A 22,596-nucleotide genomic window follows, 5' to 3' on the forward strand; every position below is an offset into this window, starting at 1 on the left:
TTGTAATTTAGCAGAGTTGATGAACAATTTGTCTGTTGAAGGAGAAGGGTAATAAGAAAAGACTAACCAGGTCTAAGAGATTTTTATTTGACTTTCAAGGGTCCTGTACTTGGCCTGGGACCACCAAAATCTAGATGGAAGGATGGAGGATCGATGGATGGATGGATGGATGGATGGATGGATGGATGGATGGAGCGAGCATACATTTGTTGATGACAGTGATGTAGAATAATTGTTAACATATTGGAGTTACTATCTTTTCCCTGCTAGCTAAAAGAGATACTGGTTTAGTCCCTTTCCTTTCTATATCCTGCAAAAAGATGCTTCAACTGCCACAAGTCTTCTTCCCAATCTTTGAGGGATTGGAAGAAAGATTAAAAGACAAAAATTTAAAAAAATCCCCCACATACATGCTGATTCCTGTGAAGAAAAAAATTGAGAGTTAATGAACTATACCACTCCTACCCCTAATCCCTGCTCTATGTGGGTGGTATGTGGTAGGAATAGGACATCTAGAATGAGGAAAAGAGCTCTTTCTAGGTATGAGTTAGTAGTCCCAGAATGTTACTGGACTCATAGGCTAGGAAATGATAGGACCAGCATGTGCTCTCAAGTTGTATACAAGGTCCAGGTTGAAATCAGAATCATAGCTTGGATTATGTCTTCATGATTATATGATGAAAACACTAGCTTTCCTTGGACTCAGGGTTCAGAACCTGACTCAGGGTTCAGAACCTGTAACTAGTTCTCGTCAATGAACTGTAAATGGACATGGTACATGTCTCTTCTAGGCTGATGCAAATAAGAGTTGGTGAGCCTTCTCCAGCTCTCTCTTCTTGCCCTGGTGATCTAGAAATTATCTAGAAATACTAGATGTCATAATCAAGATGGAGAGGCTACCAGAGTGAGAAATCTACCTTTGATGTGTTACACCAAGGTAATACCAGGGTTTATTTGTTCTTGCAGCATACCCTAGCATTATTATTACCAACATTTAACACCACTCTGACCATAAATTACTTGCGTCACAAGTTCATTACAGTTATTACGATAATGCTAAATATTTAAGACGGTCTCATACTTATTTTTATACTGCTTCACCTCCCAATTTTTCACCAGTCCTTTACCTCCCAATCCTTCATCAGCTCTTGCCTCTAAAATATATCAGCATCATACCCTGTTTTATTATTAGATGTGCATAAATATATTTAATATCATACTTTTAATAAAAATGCAAGCCAGAAATTCAAAGAAAAAGATATTAACATTCATATCTATCCAAATCAATCATTGTTTGTTTTTCTTACAGACACTGTATTGGATGATGATATGTTTTAAACATGGTTTTTGTACAAACAAAACACTTAGAAAGGCAATAATAGGAGACACAATTGATATTACATCTATGTATGAATAGGAAACTGGCATAAAGTTTAGTATCTTGTTTTCAAGACAGTCCATTTACTTTCAAAGAACATTTACAGAGGTGGCTTGGAAGATAGATCATTTTTATTTCCATAGCTTTAGGGGTAAATTTTAACTACCCTGTCATTTTTTTTTCTATTAAAAAAGATACAGAAAAAATTTTTAAAAACCTTTTTTTTCAAGCCTCTAGCATAAATATTAAGAGCAGCCATGAACACAAAGAAAGAAAAAAAGAAAGAAAGAAAAAGAAAAAGCTTTTAGCTATTATGTTCTTACAATTTATCAATACTGTCCCATAAAGTTTTTATGTGACTATCTCAAGATGTGATGAAAAAAAAAGTCATAAGTTTAAAATAAAACTCTCCCCGTAGTTCCCTCCTAATCAGTCTACATGTGAAGCTATGGCAAATGTTATCTCTAAATTATGAAGGAAAATAGAGGGTAGACTCAAAGGAAAATGACAAAAAAACAGAGCAAAAAATATTTTAAACAACACCATCACCCAGTAAACCATTATCCAGGTCTGTAGAAAGATGACAAAGTTGCTATCCGTCTAATGTCAAGTATTTTTTCTCTTTTTTCAAATTTTTAAATTTTAAAAATTATTTTTGGAAAATAATTTTTTTTTTCAAATGGGGGTAAAGCCAAGCTCTAGTTGATGTTGGTGTGTTATGTAGGCATTAGCAGTACTGCCTGCATTACATGCTCATTGGACACCAGTGCACCTCTAAGAAAAGAATAGTTGCAATTATTTTTCTATTTCCTCCTTGCCCATCCATCCCTTCATCCATCCATTCATTCATCTACCATCATGTATCTATTCCTCCATCCCATTCCCCATCCACGCATTCATTCAATTCATTCTCTAAGTGTTCAATTATTCTATGAAATGCAAAGTCCCACCCTCAAAGAATGGTAAACTATGATGTAAATAATTTTAGAGCAAGGCTGAGGTTGCTCAGCCTTGCACAACATCATTACATCTATTACATAGATGTAACATCTCTCCTATATTATAGGAGAGATGCCCAAAAAGTGCTGGGATGGAGAAGAAGTGATCCATCTCATGGTAGATGTGGAAAGACTTCATGAAGTAGAAGTCTGAAGGTAGGTTGGAGACCCAGTAGCAGCTAGTTCAGTGCCTTACAGATGAGGCTGAAGTGGAAAGCAGTATTATTAATAAGCAACTACCCATCTCAAAGCAGGTTTCTTAGCTGCCAATGAGACTGATAATAATTTCTTCAATCCACTCTTGAAAATCTCAGTCACTAAAAGCAGCAGCAAAAGTTTTACCATTTTCTTTAAAAACAAAAAATACAATGCAGATTGAGGTGGTGGATTTGTCATTTACTTTGTTCTTGTTTTGACTTTGTTAACCAGAAAGTTCCACAATGCCTTTCCAAGTGGGGTCTGCAATCAAAATGTCATTGGCTTGCCTCCTCCTGATTTTCCAACCTCTTAGGAAAATTGCTGTTTAAAAAAAATAGAGGAACATTTCAACATTATTTCTATGCAGCTGTCCAAAAGGTGACATTTGGTTAATGTCAGCATTCAGGTATCCTTCACATCAGACAATGTGATGTGTTTGTTTGTTTGTTTTTAACTTGGGGGCTTTACTTTTCTAGTGACAGCTATGGTTATCCCCCACCTACCCATCCTCACAAAAAAAAAAAAAAAAAAAAAAAAATTGCGCCAAATCCCTACCTTTGGGTATTGAAAAGGGAACTGAGATGTACCTCTGGAGACCAAGCGTGGGATTGCTGTTATGGAGAGCACTGAGTTACTGTTGAAGCAGCCAGCTTTGTCTTCTACTTTCCATTTCTCTTTTCTTACTCCCTGGAGATGCAGAGCTGGAAATTCTCTTTGCTAGAGTGGCAGGCTCCTCTCCTGTTTTCCCATCAGCTGTACCACTATTTAATTAAGTGAGCTAATCAACTGCGGAGTTCTTAATGGATGTCAGTAACATTTTCTGTGTTATGACTGATGAATCTAACTTTGGACTTAATGCCTTTGTTCAAAATTAGATGACAATAGAATAGAGATTAATACCTTTTTTTTTTTTTTAAGCTGCGTTATGGCAGTGAGTAAAAGTAGTTCTCTCACCACAATAGTACCATATTGGTGGTACTAGAGATTATTTTTGGCAGAACCCGAACGATTTTAATTCTAATAACTACATATGTTAAAATGCATTAATGTGAATCTTCTATTTATGATGACTGATAGTATTTTTTCATTAGTGGCCATGATAAAAATTTCTTTTCTTATAAAAGTGAAAAAAATGAGTTCTCTCCAGATGTGTGTGTGTGTTGAATAAATAATCCTCTATCCATTCCTTCTTCTGCCAAAAATCAAAACAATTTATTGAGTCATCTTTCTCCTATCTCTTCTACCTCTCCAATCCATTCCCTCCCTTAATGCAGATCACCCATAGACATGCCCTTAGGATTTGCCCTCTTGCCCTCCAGGAATGCTGAGTAAAATGAGTGTGGGGGCTGCCCTCATTGCAGCTTCTCTCTGAGCATGGGTTTAAATGTGACTGTTTAATCTAGAGCCCAGCAAGCACAGGCTTCCTTTACAGTGTCTTCTTTGTTCCCTTTTATTTTCCTTTCTTTTTTGATTAACCAACAATGCTTCTTTGTAATAATCTCAAAGGAACATCTTGATAGATTGCAACCATTAAAGGAGTTTCTCCACAGAGAAATGCACTTGAAATGTTCATCAGGTTGAGGGGAGAGGGGGCCAGTGGGGGAGTCCTTAACAGTTACAATAGGAAAAACTAATAAGACTAAAAACACAAATTTCGACTCAATGGGGAAAGAGGTTTTTTTAAATTATTAAGTTCTTAAGACAACCAAATCATATTATTGCACCATAAAATTGAGCAAAATACTGAAGGATCTTCTGCATAATAATTAAAAAACCATATTATCTTGATTTTTTAAAAAAAATTCCTTCAGTCCCTAGAAACAGTAATATATTGATAATACAGAAATCCCAACACTTACCCATTTCTATAAATAATTTCTCATGTGCATTACTTAAATTTCCTATCACTGTGTGCTATAACTTATTTAAAAGTTGGTCTCAATTTGTTCGAGTCTCAATATGAACTGTTTTTATCTTTTTTAAGAATTTTCACCAATTGTCCCTTGTAGAATTCCTGTGGTTCCCTGGGTAGACATGTTCTTAATGACATCTCAGTCTGATTGTGTAACTTGCTGGTCACTCTCGGCTATTAAAACCATCTCAGGTTGGTCCTTCAGGCACAGCCATGTTGCTGTCAAAGCATCAACTGCATATTAAATTCCAGGCTGGCTTCTTTTCCTATCCTCCTGAATACAGGCTAAAATGATGACCCCAGACCCTGGAGACAGAGAGGTGGGCAGCACCTGCAGTTTCTTCGCAAAACGAGGTGAGGTGAAGAAGAAAGAGAGAAAAGTGGACACTCCTTTTGTGACCCCATCCCTACCCCATGGCTGGGCTGAGCCTTCTCCTTGGCTAGTTGTAAACCCTCATCTATTTCTTTGTCTCTGGGATGGAGGAATTTGAGCAAGGACTCTGGCAGGTGCTTCTGATAGGGCTTCACTCCACTCCTTGCCCAACAAGTAAAGCCTCAACTCCAGAATTTGAAATTTAAGCCTCTTTACAATCTGATTCAAAACTCCCTTTCACCTCAACTCCTTCCCCACTCTATTCCACTCCAGGGACCCTATATTCCAAGTCTATGGCACCTTCCTTGGTTTGCCAAACATGATGTGCTGTGTCCTGCCTCCAGACTGGTCCATTTGCTTTCTTATCCTCCCAGTTAGATCACCTTCTGCTCTTCTCAGCTCTCTAAATTCTTATTTATCCACCCAGAGATCCTTGAGGTGCCTTGGTCATCTAGGCAGGTTGGGGGCTGGGGATACTCCTAGTTCATCAAGTTCTCTGGAATTCTGAGCAAAGAAGTCTGGCTACAAGATTTAAATTCAGGTGAAAACTGAAATTATCCAAACCGTTCTATAAGTCCTCTACACATCTAGGTGATATTTTCCCCTCTGCTTTCAGTACTTTCTATAATGTTGCCATAATTCTTCTATAACTAAAAGACAATTTAAAAAATAACAATAAGCCATATAAAAAGCCATCAGGAAAACATTTACAATTTCTTCCACAAGCCCTGTTATTAATTCTCACATAAATGATACTGTGTTCTTAAAACAAATGAATTATAAAAATAATGGAACAAAATAAAACTGTTTTACTGAATGCTACTTTCTTGAGAAAATATATATACAAATACTACATAAACACTACATGCATGCACGCACAAACTGCATATACACTGCAGACATATGCACAAAATGGAATTCCATCAAGAGAGCTTTAACATATAGTCTTCTAAGTGAATAATGCAAAGTGATGCTTCACACCAAAAACAACAAAATGCATTAATTAGATGATGTGAAACACCATATTTTGTGCCAGAGAATAAAGCAGTAGAAAATATTCTAAATTTACACATATAAAACAACGTGATTTTTACAGGAGCGGGCATATTTATAATTGGTTATCTGAAATAGAATTTTCTATTGTGTTATTTATCTCCCCTCTTCTCTTCAAAATAAACAGAATGTATAGGAATTAGCCAAAGTTCTGGAAGAATATTTGCTTTAACTGAGTAAGACATTTCTGTTTCCTTTCTGAAATAACCTTTGTTTGAGGTTTCAGTGTGCTATATTCAGGGGAAGAGATACAAATTGAAAATTGATTTGGGCTTTTGCCTTCTTTAGAAAGTTTCACAAAATTTCCATAATGGTCTCCAGGGTGGTGGCTGGGCTGAAGTCCTGTGAAAGTCAGCACACAGGCTAGGTAACTGATGGCCTTCACCTGATCAGACCTCCACTGGCCTGGGACACCAGACCTGAGTAGCAGATCTGGGCATGCAGAACCAGTCAAATCTTTGTTCTTCAGCTCTTAGGTATTCCCCGCTGTGCTACGGGGAGAGTCTAGTACCACTTCTTCCGTCAAGGTCAAAAGCATCATAGATTTTTAAATTTAATTCACAATTCAATTTTGTATTTGAGGCAGAGACTAGGGAAACATAATGGCTGGATGGATCTATGTGAAGCAGGAGAATGATGTAAAATAAACACTGGCTATCACCAGCTTCCAGAAAATTACATCACAGACCTTTTTTTTTCTCCCCACCATCCGAGGTATGGATGTGATCATATGAACCTTCACAAGGACAAGGTCATAGAGTATGTGTTCAAAATCTGCTTTAAGACTGTACGTAGAGGCCGGGCGCGGTGGCTCAAGCCTGTAATCCCAGCACTTTGGGAGGCCGAGACGGGCGGATCACGAGGTCAGGAGATCGAGACCATCCTGGCTAACACGGTGAAACCCTGTCTCTACTAAAAAATACAAAAAAATAGCCGGGCGAAGTGGCGGGCGCCTGTAGTCCCAGCTACTTGGGAGGCTGAGGCAGGAGAATGGCGTGTAACTGGGAGGCGGAGCTTGCAGTGAGCTGAGATCCGGCCACTGCACTCCAGCCTGGGCGACAGAGCTTGACTCCGTCTCAAAAAAAAAAAAGACTGTACGTAGAATTGTTGAGGCTCTCAACTCCAGAGAAATGTCATACAGTCTCTTGATACTGTGATTTCTGTTCACAAATTGCTCATGCTGGCAAGTGGCTGTTATTTAAAACAAACAAACAAACAAAAAGCAGACACAAGTCTTTCCTTTGGTGGGAATTTTGACAGTATGGAGCCCACACAGTGTAGTTAGAACTGAGAGTCTGGGAATCTCTAGTGCTGAGTAGAAGTCCCAGCTCTGGAAATAACTAAATGCATTATTTAGGAGGAAATCAGCTTCTGTTGGCCTCAATGCTTCAACTGTAAAATTGGATGAAAATTGAGGGTCTTCAAATCTTTTAAAACTAGTTGAGAAATGCTTTGCTCAAGTTAATCTTATGCAAAGTCCCATAATATAAATGGATTTTCAATTGTGCTACCCTGGTTGAAGGGAAGAGGTGGGACAGAGGCCCAGTCATCACTGGGAAACCCTGGAATCTAAGGGCCATGGTTTGCAATAGCCTGGGATACAGGAGATGAGTAGATGACTTCTCACAACCCTTCCCAACACTCTAAATCAGGGATCTGCAAGATACAGCCCATGAGCCAAATCCAGCTCACTGCCTGGTTTTGGTTTCATTGGAACACAAGCAAGACCCACACCATTTGTTTAAGTATTATCTATGCCAGTTTTCATGCTATACCACAGAACTGGGTAATTGTGACACAGCCTAAAGTATTTGCTTTCTCTTCTTCCATAGAAAAATTTGCCAACTGCTGTGCTAAATACTTTTAGCTCAGTACTTGGCACACAGTTGGCATTTCACCAATGCTTGCAACTTTACCATCATTTTACACTTTTTAATAAAGCAAGATGCCAACTTACTGTTTGGAACACTTTCCCAGTAGGAAGCCAATCTAAAAACACTACATGGACAAAGAGACTAGAACATGTTAATTGAATTTTAAATAATGTAAGTCAGTCATCATTCCTATCATGCAACTGATGCACAAAGTTACGGTATCACTTCCTTTCTATCAAAGTGAGCATGGTCCCAACCCAGAGACCTTCAGAAAAAGAAATTCCAAGTAGAAATCTCAAATAACTCATGTTCCAAACTCCCACTGCTTCAGTTATTACAGTCAGGAAAATGCAGAACCTTTCTCCTAAACTCTTAGTTAATTCTAGATTTCTAGATTTAAAAAAGAAAAAAAAAAGAAGAAATGGGAGAGTATACAAAGAGAAAACCAGTGTAAGGGGGTCATTTAGTCAATTAAAAACAAATAAAATAACCAGTTTGGTTATTTGAAATCAAATCTGTGAAAACACCAAGATAGAAAATCAAAATAAAATATCAGCAATATCAACAATCTGGGAGATCAAACCTCTTAATAAAGCCAGTAATATTTATATATCAACTTGGGATTTACTACTGCATGTGGAAGGTTCTTATTCATCACTTGAATGTGAAAAGCACAGGCTTTGGCCACTGCTTAATTACTGGATTGTCATAAACTATTTCATGCCCAGCCATCTTTTTTCTAATAAGCTGACTTTGTTAGTATTTTTCTTTTGTAACTGCAGACACCTGACAAGTGCCCTCTCATACCTGCCATTTTACAGCAGTCTACTGAGAGAGGGAAAAAATTCCTCTATGGATAGAGACTTCAAATACCTTACCATCTGCTCCCAAGACATAGAGCTTTAAAACGGTAGGGGAGGAATACTGAACTTCCATTCTGATATGATATTAGGTTAGTAAGAGCCCTTAAGGAAATATATCTTTTAAAAAACATATATAACTTCCTTCAAACATACATGCAGAGTTAACAACCCTATCTTACATGCATTTTCAGTGAATCCTGAGAGAAGCTCTCTATTCAGGCTGATTAGTAGTTATTTCTGAGATCCTGTAATTATCAAGATGACTAATTTAATGAGCACCATGACCAGTGTTGACATTCCTCATAGCCGGGTATGTGGCGAGGCTTGCCAAGAAAAAGAAAGGGGTGGTTTCACAGCCTCCTTGCAGATAACATGAAGATCAGGATTTTTTTGCTACTTCTATCTTAGTCATATTTCATGAGCCTAAATAAAAATGGTATTTTTCTGACCCCTCTGGGCTCTCACAGCACTTCTGTCATCCAGCCATATCTGTGAGTACTGACTGTATATCATGGTGTTGGCTGATCATGGTGTCAGTGACTCACCTCTCTGTGTGGCCACTCTTTAAGACTAGGAACCCCTTGAGAGCTGAGACAAAGCCTTGTTTATGGATAAGTCTCTTATCCCTAACATAACATCTGGCACATTCTAGGTTCTATTCAGGAAGTGTTTGTTGAGTTAACTTACACATGGCTCTGCTGGTATGGGGAGGCCCATGCAAGTTTAGGGCAATGCTACCAAACTGTGAAATCCTGAAGGATGCAAGCCATATTTCTCTTCTATGTGTCACCAATGCCTAGCACATAGTAGCTGCTAAATGAATGTTTGTGGAAAGAAGGAAAGATTTTCACTAGGAAGTGAAAAGTCCATTTGATAATATAAAAATCTAACTTCAACCAAAGATGTTGTGGATCTAAATTAAGAGCCGACAAGCTTTTACTGTCAAGGTCCAGTTAGAAAGTATTTTAAGGATTGCTGGCAAATGGCCAGATAGGAACAGCTCCCATCTGCAGCTCCCAGTGAGATTGACGCAAAAGGCGGGTGATATCTGCATTTCCAACTGAGGTATGCAGTTCATCTCTTTGGGACTGGTTGAACAGTGAGTGCAGCCCAAGGAGGGAGAGCTGAAGCAGGGTGGGGCGTTGCCTCACCCAGGAAGCACAAGGGGCGGAGAACTCCCTCTCCCAGACAAGGGAAGCCATTAGGGACCGTACTGTGCACTCTGGCCAAGATAACTGCGCTTTTCTCATGGTTTTCTCAACCTGCAGACCAGAAGATCCCCTCCAGTGCCTTCACCACCAGGGCCCTGGGTTTCCAGCACAAAACTGGGCAGCCTTTTGGGCAGATACCGAACTAGCTGCAGGAGTTTTTTTTCCACACTCTGGTGGCACCTGGAATGCCAGCAAGACAGAACCATTTACTCCTCTGGTGAAGCAAGGGAGCCAAGTGGTCTGTCTCATGGATCCCAGCAAAGATCCACTGGCTTGAAATTCTCACCGCCAGCACAGCAGCAGTCTGAGATCGACCTGGGACAGTCGAGCTTGGTGGGGGGAAGGATGTCCACAATAGATGAGGTTTTATTAGGCGGTTTTTCCCCTCACAGTGTAAACAAAGCAGCAGGGAAGTTCAAACTGGGCAGAGCCCACAGCAGCTCAACAAGGCTGCTGTGGCCAGACTGCCAGATTTCTCTTCTCTGGGCAGGGCATCTCTGAAAAAAAGGCAGCAGTCCCAGTCAGGAACTTATAGATAAAACTCCCCATCTCCCTGGGACAGAGCACCAGGGGGAAGGGGTAGCTATGGGTGCAGCTTCAGCACACTTAAACATCCTTGCCTCATGACTCTGAAGAGAGCAGCAGACCTCCCAGCATAGTGTTCAAGCTCTGCTAAGGGTCAGACTGCCTCCTCAAGTGGGCCCCTGACACCGGTGTATCCTGACTGGGAGACATCTCCCAGTAGGGGCCGACAGACACCTCATACAGGAGAGCTCTGACTGGCATCTGACAGGTACCCTCTTGGGAGGAAGCTTCCAGAAGAAAGAACAGGCAGCAATCTTTGCTATTCTGCAGCCTGTGCTGGTGATACCCAGGCAAACAGGGTCTGAAGTAGACCTCCAGCAATCTCCAGCAGACCTGCAGCAGAGGGGCCTGACGGTTAGAAGGAAAACTAACAAACAGAAAGGAAGAGCACATGCACTCAGAGACCCCCATCCAAAGGTCACCAATATCAAAGACCAAAGGTAGATAAATCCACAAAGATGGGGAGAAACAGCTCAAAAAGACTGAAAATTCCAAAAACCAAAAGGCCTCTTCTCCTCCAAAGGATCACAACTCCTCACCAGCAAGGGAACAAAACTGCACGGAGAATGAGTTTGATGAATTGACAGACGTAGGGTTCAGAAGGTGGGTAGCAACAAACTCCTCCAAGCTAAAGGAGCATGTTCTAACCCAATGCAAGGAAGGTGAGAACCTTGAAAAGAGGTTAGACAAATTGCTAACTAGAATAACCAGTTTAGAGAAGAATATAAATGACCTAATGGAGCTGAAAAACGCAGCATGAGAACTTCATGAAGCATACACAAGTATCAATAGCTTAATCGATCAAATGGAAAAAAGGATATCAGAGATTGAAGATCAACTTAATGAAATAAAGCAAAAACACAAGATTAGAGAAAAAAGAATAAGAAGGAACAAACAAAGCCTCCAAGAAATATGGGACTATGTGAAAAGACCAAATCTATATTTGATTGGTGTACCTGAAAATGATGAGGAGAATGGAACCAAGTTGGAAAACACTCTTCAGGATATTATCCAGGAGAACTTCCCCAACCTAGCAAGGCAGGCCAACATTCAAATTCAGGAAATACAGAGAACACCTCAAAGATACTCCTCAAGAAGAGCAACGCCAAGACACACAATCATCAGATTCACCAAGGGTGAAATGAAGGAAAAAATGTTAAGGGCAGCCAGAGAAAAAGGTTGAGTTACCCACCAAGGGAAGCCCAACAGGCTAACAGTAGATCTCTCTGCAGAAACACTATAACCCAGAAGAGAGTGGGGGCTAATATTCAACATTCTTAAAGAAGAGAATTTTCAACCCAGAATTTCATATCCAGCCAAACTAAGCTTCACAAGGAAAGGAGAAATAAAATCCTTTACAGACAAGCAAATGCTGAGAGATTTTGTCACCACCAGACCCATGAGGCCTGCCTTACAAGAGCTCCTGAAGGAAGCACTAAACATGGAAAGAAACAATGAGTACCAGCCACTGCAAAAACATACCAAATTGCAAAGACCGTTGACGCTATGAAGAAACTGCATCAACTAATGGGCAAAATAACCAGCTAGCATCATAATGGTAGGATCAAATTCACACATAACAATATTAACCTTAAATGTAAATGGGCTAAATGCCCCAATTGAAAGACATAGACTGGTAAATTGGATAGAGTCAAGATCCATCAGTGTGCTGTATTCAGGAGACCCATCTCACATGCAAAGACCCACATAGGTTCAAAATACAGGGATGGAGGAATGTTTACCAAGCAAATGGAAAGCAAAAAAAAAAGCAGTAGTTGCAATCCTAATCTCCGATAAAACAGACTTTAAGGCAACAAAGATCAAAACAGACAAGGTCATTACATAATGGAAGAGGGATCAACGCAACAGGAAGGGCTAACTATACTAAATATATATGCACCCAATATAGGAGCACCCAGATTCATAAAGCAAGTTCTTAGAGACCTACAAAGAGACTTAGACTCCCATACAATAATAGTGGGAGAGTTTAACACCCCACTGTCAATATTAGACAGATCAACGAGACAGAAAATTAACAAGGATATTCACGACGTGAACTCAGTTCTAGACCAGGCAGAACTAATAGACATCTACAGAACTCTCCACCCAAATCAGCAGAATATACATTCTTCTCAGCACTTCATCACACTTATTCTAAAATTGACCACATAAATGGAAGTAAAACACTCCTCAGCAAATGCAAAAGAACGGAAATCATAACAAACAGTCTCTTGGACCACAGTACAATTAAATTAGAACTCAAGATTAAGAAACTCACTCAAAACCACACAACTACAGGAAACTGAACAACCTGCTCCTGAATGACTACTGGTAAATAACAAAATGAAGGCAAAAATAAAGATGTTCTTTGAAACCAATGAGAACAAAGGCACAATGTACCAGAATCTCTGGGATATATTTTAAGCAGTGTGTAGAGGGATATTTATCGCACTAAATGCCCACAAGAGAAAGCAGGAAAGATCTAAAATTGACATCTTAACATCAAAATTTAAAGAACTAGAGAAGCAAGAGCAAACAAATTCAAAAGCCAGCAGAAGACAAAATACAACTAAGATCAGAGCAGAACTGAAGGAGATAGAGACACAAAAAAACCCTTCAAAAACTCAATGAATACAGGAGCTGTTTTTTTGAAAAGGTCAACAAAATACAAAGACCACTAGCCAGACTAATAAAGAAGAAAAGAGAGAAGAATCAAATAGACACAATAAAAAATAATATAGGGGATATCACTACTGATCCCACAGAAATACAAACTACCAAAAGAGAATACTATAAACATCTCTAAGCAAATAAACTAGAAAATCTAGAAGAAATGGATAATTCCTGGAAAAATACATCCTCCCAAGTCTAAACTAAGAAGAAGTCGAATCCTTGAAAAGACCAGCAACAAGTTCTGAAATTGAGGCAGTAATTAATAGCCTACCAACCAAAAAAAGTCCAGGACCAGACGGATTCACAGCCAAATTCTACCAGAGGTACAAAGAGGAGTTGGTACCATTTCTTCTGAAATTATTCCAAGCAATAGAAAAAGAAGGAATCCTCCCTAACTCATTTTATGAGGCCAGCATCATCCTGATACCAAAACCTGACAGAGACACAACAAAAAAAGAAAATTTCAGGCCAATACCCCTGATGAACATTGATACAAAAATCCTCAATAAAATACTGGCAAACTGAATCCAGCAGCACATCAAAAAGCTTATCTACCACGATCAAGTCAGCTTCACCCGTGGGATGCAAGGCTGGTTCAACATATGCAAATCAATAAACGTAAGCCATCACATAAACAGAACCAATGACTAAAACCACATGATTATCTCAATAGATGCAGAAAAGGGCTTTGACAAAATTTAACACCACTTCATGCTGAAAACTCTCAATAAACTAGGTATCAATGAAACATGTCTCAAAATAATAAGAGCTATTTATGACAAATCCACAGCCAATATAACACTGAATGGGCAAAAAAAATGGAAGCATTCCCTTTGAAAACCAGCGTAAGACAAGGATGCCCTCTCTCACCACTCCTATTCAACATAGTATTGGAAGTTCTGGCCAGGGCAATCAGACAAGAGAAAGAAATAAAGGGTATTCAAATAGGAAGAGAGGAAGTCAAATTGTCTGTGTTTGCAGATGACATGATCGTGTATTTAAAAAACCCCATCATCTCAGCCCCAAATCTTCTTAAGCTGATAAGCAACTTCAGCAGTCTCAGGATACAAAATAAATGTACAAAAAACACAAGCATTCCTGTATACCAATAACAGACAAACAGAGAGCCAAATCATGAGTGAACTCCCATTCGAAATTGCTACTAAGAATACCTAGGAATACAACTTACAAGGGATGGGAAGGACCTTTTCGAGGAGAACTACAAACCACAACTCAAGGAAATAACAAACGACACATAATCCCGGCACTTTGGGAGGCCGAGACAGGCGGATCACGAGGTCAGGAGATCGAGACCATCCTGGCTAACCCAGTGAAACCCTGTCTCTACTAAAAAAAAAATACAAAAAACTAGCCAGGCGAGGTGGCGGGTGCCTGTAGTCCCAGCTACTTGGGAGGCTGAGGCAGGAGAATGGCATAAACCTGGGAGGCGGAGCTTGCAGTGAGCTGAGATCTGGCCACTGCACTCCAGCCTGGGTGACAGAGCGAGACTCCATCCCAAAAAAAATAAAATAAAATAAAATAAAATAAAATAAAATAAACAAAGGACACAAATGGAAAAATGTTCCATGCTCATGGATAGGAAGAATCAATATCGTGAAAATGGCCATAATGCCCAAACTAATTTATAGATTCAAAGTTATCCCCATCAAGCTACCATTGACTCTTTTCACAGAATTGGAAAAAACTACTTTAAGCTTCATATCGAACCAAAAAAGAGCCCGCATAGCCAAGACAATCCTAAGCATAAAAAACAAAGCTGGAGTCATCATGCTACCTGACTTCAAACTATACTACAAGGATACAGTAACCAAAACAGCATGGTACTGGTACCAAAACAGATATATAGACCAACAGAACAGAACAGAGGCCTCAGAAATAACACCACACATCTGCAACCATCTGATCTTTGAGAAACCTGACACAAACAAGCAATGGGGAAAGGATTTCCTATTTAATAAATGGTGCTGGGAAAACTGGTTAGCCACATGCAGAAAACTGAAAGTGTTCCTCACACCTTATACAAAAATTAATTCAAGATGTATTAAAGACTTAAACATAAGACCTAAAACCATAAAAGTCCTAGAAGAAAACCTAGGCAATACCATTCAGGACATGGGCATGGGCAAAGACTTCATGTCCAAAACACCAAAAGCAATGGCAACAAAAACTAAAGATCTTCTGTACAGCAAAAGAAACTAATCATCAGAGTGAACAGGCAACCTAGAGAAAGGGAGAAAATTTTTGCAATCTATCCCTCTGGCAAAGGGCTAATTCCCAGAATCTACAAAGAACTAAAAAAAATTTTACAAGAAAAAAACAACCCCATCAAAACGTGGGCAAAAGATATGAACAGATACTTCTCAAAAGAAGGCATTTTTGCAGTCAACAAACAATGTAAGAAAATGCTGATCATCACTGGTCATTAGATAAATGCAAATCAAAACCACAATGAGATACCATCTCACGTTGGTTAGAATGGTGATCATTAAAAAGTCAAGAAACAACAGATGCTGGAGAGGATGTGGAGAAATAGGAACTGTTGGTGGGAGTGTAAATTAGTTCAACCATTGTGGAAGACAGTGGGCAATTCCTCAAGGATCTAGAACTAGAAATACTATTTGACCCAGCAATCTCATTACTGGGTATATACCCAAAGGATTATAAATCATTCTACTATAAAGACACATGCACATGTATGTTTATCATGGCACTATTCACAATAGCAAAGACTTGGAACCAACCCAAATGTCCATCAATGATAGACTGGATAAAGAAAATGTGGCACATACATGCCACAGAATACTATGCAGCCATAACAAAGGATAAGTTCATGTCCTTTGCAGGGACATGGATGAAGCTGGAAACCATCATTCTCAGCAAACTAACACAAGAACAGAAAATCAAACACCGCATGTTCTCAGTCATAAGTGGGAGTTGAACGATGAGAACGCATGGACACAGGGAGGGGAACATCACATACTGGGGCCTGTCAGGGGCTGGGGGGCAGAGAGAGGGATAGCATTAGGATAAATACCTAATGTAGGTGATGGGTTGATGGGTGCAGCAAACTACCATGGCACATGTATACCTATGTAACAAAACTGCACATTCTGCTCATGTACCCCAGAACTTAAAGTATAATTTTAAAAAAGGAGAAAATATTCTAAGTTAATGGGCTATATGGTGTCTGCTGGAATTGCTCACTTTTGTGGTTGTGGCACTGTGACAGTTAATACTGAGTGTCAACTTGATTGGATTGAAGGATACCAAATACTGATCCTGGGTGTATGTGAGGGTGTTACCAAAAGAGATTAACATTTGAGTCAGGGACTGGGAAAGGCAGACCCACCCTTAATCTGGGTGGGCACAATCTAATCAGCTGCCAGTGTGGCAGAATATAAGCAGGCAGGAAAATGTGAAAAGAGAGACAGGCCTAGCCTCCCAGCCTACATCTTGCTCCCATGCTGCATGCTTTCTGCCCTCGAACATCAGACTCCAAGTTCTTCAGTTTTGGAACTCAGACTGATTCTCCTTGCTCCTCAGCCTGCAGACAGCCTATTGCATGACCTTGTGATTGTGTGAGTTAATACTTAGTAAACTCATATATGTATATACATGCATTCCATTAGTTCTGTCCCTCTAGAGAACACTGACTAATACAAGCATGAGATCTTCCATAGATAATAGGTAACTGAATGACTGACTGTGTTCCAATAGAACTTTACAAAAATGAAGTCATTGGCTAGATTTTCTTGCCAGCCATAATTTTCTGACTCCTGATATAAATAAAAAAGGCAAAGGCTTTTAGAAGATAATAAAGTTCATGTATAATCTTGGCATAAAGAAGGAGTGTCTTAAATAAGATACAAAAAGCAGTTGCCATTCAGGAAAATAATTTGTTAGTGGACTATATTAGAATTAAGAACACTAGCATACTGAGTAGACATGAAATGAGCAAACTGTAGCTACTGATACAATGTGAATAAGCTTAATGTGGTTATAGCATAAAGGTGAACAAAAGAGGCAGCACACAAATGTACACACACACACACACACACACACACACACACAAATCAACAAAATAAAAAGACAAGCCATAGGGTGGAAAAGGAATTTGTCACTTATATAACAAGCAAAGACCATCTACCTATAATACGTATTTTTAAAACCCTATACTATATATCAGTAAGGAAAGACAATAAGGAAAAGACAAGCCCAAAAGAAAAATAGAAAATGGTAAGAACAAACATTTCACCCAAAAGTTATGTCCAAATGGCTGATAAATGTGAAAATATGACTAACTTTATTAGTACTCAGAAAAATACAAATAAAAATCACAATGATGTACCACTGCATACCCAACAGAATGACAAAAGTTAAAGACTAATAATAGCAAGTATTGGTGAAGATATCAACTAACAGAACTCTGTTGTGCTCTTCTAGGAAAGAGAATGGGTGCCACCCTTTTGGAAAATAGTTTATCACTCTCTAATCATGCTGAACATAGTCTCCTAGGTGATACCTAAGAAAAATGCATGTGCAGATGCAACAAATACATATTTTCAAACGTGCACACAGCATTAGTTTCTGGAAACAACTGGAAGCAGCCCACGTTCATCAGCAGTGGAATGAATAAATATTCATACAATGAAACTTTCTCCAGCAATGACAAACAAACCACAGCTGCACTCACAATATATAGAGAGTTCACAAACCTAATATTGACAGGAAAAAAAAAATTTAAAACACAGACACAAATGAATACAGGCATTATTATTCAATGCACATAAAGTTCAAAAACAGGTAAAACATAGACAATGGTTATCAGAGAAGTTGGCCCCATGGTCAATTTGAGGGAGTGGAGAGAGATTATGACTGAGGCAGTCATGCTTTGGCTCTGCAGTTCTAGACATTTATTTCTTGACCTGTGACTACATAGGGATTTGCTTAATTGAAATTTAATCAGCTGTATGTTTACATGTGTGCACTTTTCTGTATTTGGTGATATTTCATAATTTTTAAAAGGCTTTATGTTACCTGGAGCCTGCCACAGGGACCTGCCACTGTGAAATGAGATACTTAAATAAAAATATCAGCTTTAGTAGAACTCCCTTTTTTTTTCATTGATGCCACTGCATTATAAAGGACATGTCAGATAAGCTCCGGTGAAAGTGGCATAACATGACTTCCAAGGCTAGGTCATAAAAGGCCTCCCAGCTTCTGTATGGCTCCTTTGACATGCTCATCCTCAGGATGCTCCCTGTTGGAACACAGCCACCATGCTGTGAGAGGCTCCAGCCACACCGAGGCCAATAGGTCCTTCAGTTGAGAGCCCCAGCTGAACCCAAATTTGTCATCATCCCAACCAGGAACCAGCCACATGAGTGAACAAACCTGCAATAGATCTCCACCCCCAGCCATTGAAGTCTTCCCAGCTGCTTCCCCAGACACCCTGGAGCAGAGACAAGCTACCATCCTACCCCCAGTCCATGCCCATAGAAGTTCCCAACCCACAGAAATCACAAGCACAATGAAATGGCTATTGTGTGGGGACATCAAGTTACTAGTGTCTATTTCACAACAGTAACAACTGGAACAAGTCACCATAACTCCATTACTTCTAGTTGTTGTAAGGACTTCATGAAGATAGGCATTTTATTTGCATTTTCTGTAGGGCATAGGTAAGGCTCAGAGCATGAGGTAAATTGCCTCGTGTTGTATAGTGGAGCCTGGATTTAAACCTGAATATGTCTGTGCTGAAAGCCTGTGTACTGCCTGTATGTGTTATGGACTGTATGAGTTCTTCCGAAATTCATATGTTGAAACCCTAACCCTCAATGTGATGGTATTAGGAGATAAGAACTTTGGGAGATAATTAGGTCATGGAGGTAGAGCCCTCGTGATGGGATTAGTGCCCTTATACGAAGAGACAAGCTAGAAAGGTGACCTCTTTCTTTACCATGAGAGGACAAAGAAAGAAGGCACCCATCTGCAAATCAAGACAAGAGCCCTCTCCAGACACTGACTCTGCTGGTACGATAGTCTTGGGCTTCCAGCCTCCAGAACTGTGAGAAATAAATGTTTGCTGTTTAAGCCACCCAGACTATATTTATTTGTTATAGAAGCCCAAGCCGACTAAGGCAAGAAATTGGTGCTGAGAAGTGAGATGCTGCTGTAACAAACACCTGAAAACGTGGAAGTGGCTTTTGAACTGGGTGATGGACAAAGGCTGGAAAAGTTTGATTTGACAGGTTTACAGATTGAGTACAATTTTGCCTAAGGATGAATCACACCTCAAGTCTCACCCATAACTGACATAGTTGATACTGAGATAAACTTTGGACTTTAGAGTTTAGAGTTGACGCTGGAATGAGTTAAACTTATCTGGGGCTGTTAGGGTGGGATAAGTGTATTTGAGGTATGTATTTGGAATGTCCAGGGGAAGAATGCTATGAACTGAATGTTTGTGTCCTGGCAAAACTGGTAATTTGTTATAGCAGTCTGAGCTGAATAAGATGTAGACCACACTGCCTTTCTTTCAGGGAGGGGTTCATCACCACAATGAAATACCTCAGAAATGTGTGTAACAGCAATAAGAGAGCTTCCTCGATGTTACACTGGATGCAGAACAGAGCCAGACCACCAAAATTTTCATAGGACTAAGAGGGTTTAAGGGAGGCTCTGTCATGTAACAGCTCCATGACACAGGCTATCTGCCCAGCCCCATTTTCTCACCTGTAAACTATTGCCAAAGACACTGGGACATATCATGGGATAATACCCACTTTGGGCTACCTTTGAGGATATTTATAACAGAAATGAGGGAATAATGGACATTAAAAGTAATGATGATGCTATCAGACACGTTGCTTCTTGGCCAATTGACTGATTTTAAGAACGTGAAATTCTCACACCCATTTGCATAGCACTTTGTTGGTTTCAAAGGGTTTCCACAACACACCTCGGGTGAAAGCCCTCAGTAAATTGTAAGGCACAATGACAGACTGCATTATTATTGACATATACGGAGACAATAAAAGCCAGAGAGTGTCAATCTACTATAGTGATGACCCAAAATGGGGGATAAAAGGGAATAAAAGAAGGATGGGGCATGACATGGAAATGGAGTTATCCTTCTCTGTATTATTGGCATCAGATACATAAAATAGTGTCAATTTACCAGAACTGTATCTGGATGTTCCCTTTCAAGCTAGTCACTGAAATTTTCCAGATCTCAGAATTGGCAAAAACTATGCAATCTTATAGGAAAAATTTTTCTCCCAACTTTGTTCTTTCAGATAAGAACTCAGCAAAACTATTCCATATCACATGCAGGAGAAAAACAGTGAAACCTATCAGCATAGTATGAAGGCCAATATGGTGTTCTACTTTGTGAGCTGAATCTCTGCAATAGGATACGATTCTAGGACCCTCAGAAAAATCCACCCCCTGACAAAAGAGTCATTGTGACTTCAGTCAATGGTCTCAATTCAAGGACTTACTGCTTTTCTAACCTATAGGAGTTTAAAATGTGCTGGGTGACTTGATCTGATTTTTTTCCCCATTGCATCACACACAGTGAAACAGAACATGAGGTCAAGAAAAATGTAGAATGGAAATACATTTTCTTTCTCTGGAAATAGATGGGAAAATGACAGATCATGTTCTGAAATGATTTTTACTGCTCTCTAAGGAGCAAAATACAATGAAAGGCTCAAAAAGTAGGGTTAGAGGCCATTTCCTTGCACAGCGTTTGAGCTGATGCATTTTATTCTTGGAATGTTTTATCGTATTCTGCTCTTTCTGGGCGGGGAAAGTCACTTCAGAACTTGCCCAGCTATCTTCTGCTTTTAGTGGAAACTGTAATGGAGTCAAGGGTTGGACTGTCTTTTCTTCAAAGAACAAAGTTATATGGGGCTCTTCCTACATTCTCACACCATGTTAAGTTTCATGTCTGACCCAGTGGCATAAATACAGTTGGTGATCAAGAGGTAGTTGGCTATTCACAAAAATATTCATTGTGCTAGACCCTCGGCTCAGTTAATGAAAGAGACAATCTCTGCCCTCAAAGAACTCTGATGTAATCGTGGTGACACTGGGCACTGAATGCTGTAGCAGGAGAGGTAGTGGGGTCTAGCTATCTGCTACAAATTAGTGCTCCCATTCATAAGGTAGTTGCTGGGAAGCAGTTGCGCACTACATTTATAGCCTCCTTTGCATATAGGTGAGGACATGCTCACTATCCCCCAATCCTCCCCTCAAAAGAGGCAGAGAAAGAGATAGAAGTGGTCCATAAGGACCATAACACTTTCTGTGCAATTCACAATCCTCTCTTTCTTCCCACCTCTGTTGACTGGATGTCAATGTCTTTAGCAGCCACATAATGAAGGTGGCAAGACCTCTTGTCAGCCTGAGTCCCTGAGTGGCTCCATGGAGCAGAGAGTAAGCCCTCATACCCTGCATGGCCACCCTGCCATCAGTGATTGGACTGACATTCATAAAAAATTAGCTTTTATTTTATTAAAAGATTGGAAAATGTATCTATTGTCACTGCTGGAACATTTGTTCTATTAACTACTCATTTAGCATCTTCCAGTTCATTCATTCATTTTATTTATTTGACACACTTATTGAGAGCCTCCTGTTTGTTAGGCATAGTTCTAGGCACTAGGGACACCGAGGCAGGGGGAGTGGAGTGACAGGAAATAAAAATACACAAGGTAATTCAAACTGAATAATGCTGTGAAGGAAAAAACAAGCACTGCTGTGTTGGAGAATAATTGAGAAACGTCTGTGAGGAGTTGACAATTTGGCCTAAGACCTGAAGGCTATGAAAGAGCCAACCATGTACGTATTTCAGGTTAAAGCACTACAAGCTGAAGGATCAGAAAATACAAAAGCCTCAAGTAAGAAAATCAGTAGGCATATTCCAGGAACCAAGCAAAGGTGTGTGTGCCGTGCAAGCTAGAGCATGACCACAGGAATAAACTGAGACAACGCAGAAGCACCTACAGAACCAGGAGGTGCGATCACCCTCCTCATGGCCATCTGAACACTGTTCCAAGGCCAAACACTGCCACCCTGTAGTCCCAGAGCCTTACTCCCTTCCCAGTGCTCCACACTGTGGCTGTGGCTGCCCCTGATGAGAACTGATCATTGAAATAATTTTTTTCAGCAGCTACAGCAACAAGCCTAATTCCAGAATGCCACTTGGAATCATCTGCCTCAAGCAGCAAAACATTAAATGTTTTGAATTTTTTTTTAACTGGTAAAACTTCTAATGGCTTGAGCATCCCTTAAAATCTTGACCTGAGGATTTTAGGAGAGCAACAACACACAAATTGCCAAGTCTTTCTTTATGAAAAAATAAATAAAGGGTAATGGCAATAACATCACTGTGAAGTGTTTCCTCTAGTAGGGAAAGAGGAAATTGTAACAGTTTCAATTCGGGATCTGG

At 39.8% G+C, this 22,596-nt stretch overlaps 1 long non-coding RNA gene across 4 annotated transcripts in view; it reads right to left on the reverse strand.

The window, feature by feature from the left end:
- Positions 1–22,596, reverse strand: part of LOC112425903 (uncharacterized) — a 537,838-nt gene that overhangs the window by 398,577 nt on the left and 116,665 nt on the right. The window contains exons 2-3 of one of the 4 annotated variants that reach the window (XR_984860.2): positions 3,162–3,335; positions 2,473–2,895 (exon numbers count right to left, since the gene is read on the reverse strand). The exons of 2 other annotated variants lie outside the window; for them this stretch is intronic. This is a non-coding gene — a long non-coding RNA (uncharacterized lncRNA). Of the gene's footprint in view, positions 1–2,472; positions 2,896–3,129; positions 3,336–22,596 lie in introns of those variants that run through there. One more of the 4 variants, XR_984859.3, reaches the window with a different exon arrangement.

This window comes from Macaca nemestrina, chromosome 2 (assembly GCF_043159975.1).
Source record: "Macaca nemestrina isolate mMacNem1 chromosome 2, mMacNem.hap1, whole genome shotgun sequence".
Classification (NCBI taxonomy): Eukaryota; Metazoa; Chordata; class Mammalia; order Primates; family Cercopithecidae; genus Macaca; species Macaca nemestrina.